Raw genomic sequence first — 384 nt, forward strand, 5'->3', positions numbered from 1 at the left:
TTGAAAATCTGAGGCAGTCCTTGATAAGAAGTGAAGCGATAATTGAGGTCGGAAGGAGCAGAGCTTCCCTAGGGCTCTTTTTGGCCTTCCGTCTTTCCATGTATACATTTTTTCTTTGTTTTTTTTTTGTTCTTTTGTTTTGCTTTTCTTCCTTTAGCCTTCTGGGCTTTGTAGTGCATATTTCGTGAATGAAATAAAAAGAGATTTTGTGTTACCTCATCCACGCATTGTATTAAATTATCGTTCGTCGAACTTCTTTTGCCTTTTGACTTGTTCAACGTCGACGTAGTTTGGAGGTGCCCAGTCGTTATCGTGTTGTTTACTTTTCTTATCGCTTTTTTTTTCTTTTTCTTCTTTTTTTTTGCGAGGTCCTTTTTTTTTCTT

This window comes from Elaeis guineensis, chromosome 10 (genome assembly GCF_000442705.2).
Source record: "Elaeis guineensis isolate ETL-2024a chromosome 10, EG11, whole genome shotgun sequence".
NCBI lineage: Eukaryota > Viridiplantae > Streptophyta > Magnoliopsida > Arecales > Arecaceae > Elaeis > Elaeis guineensis.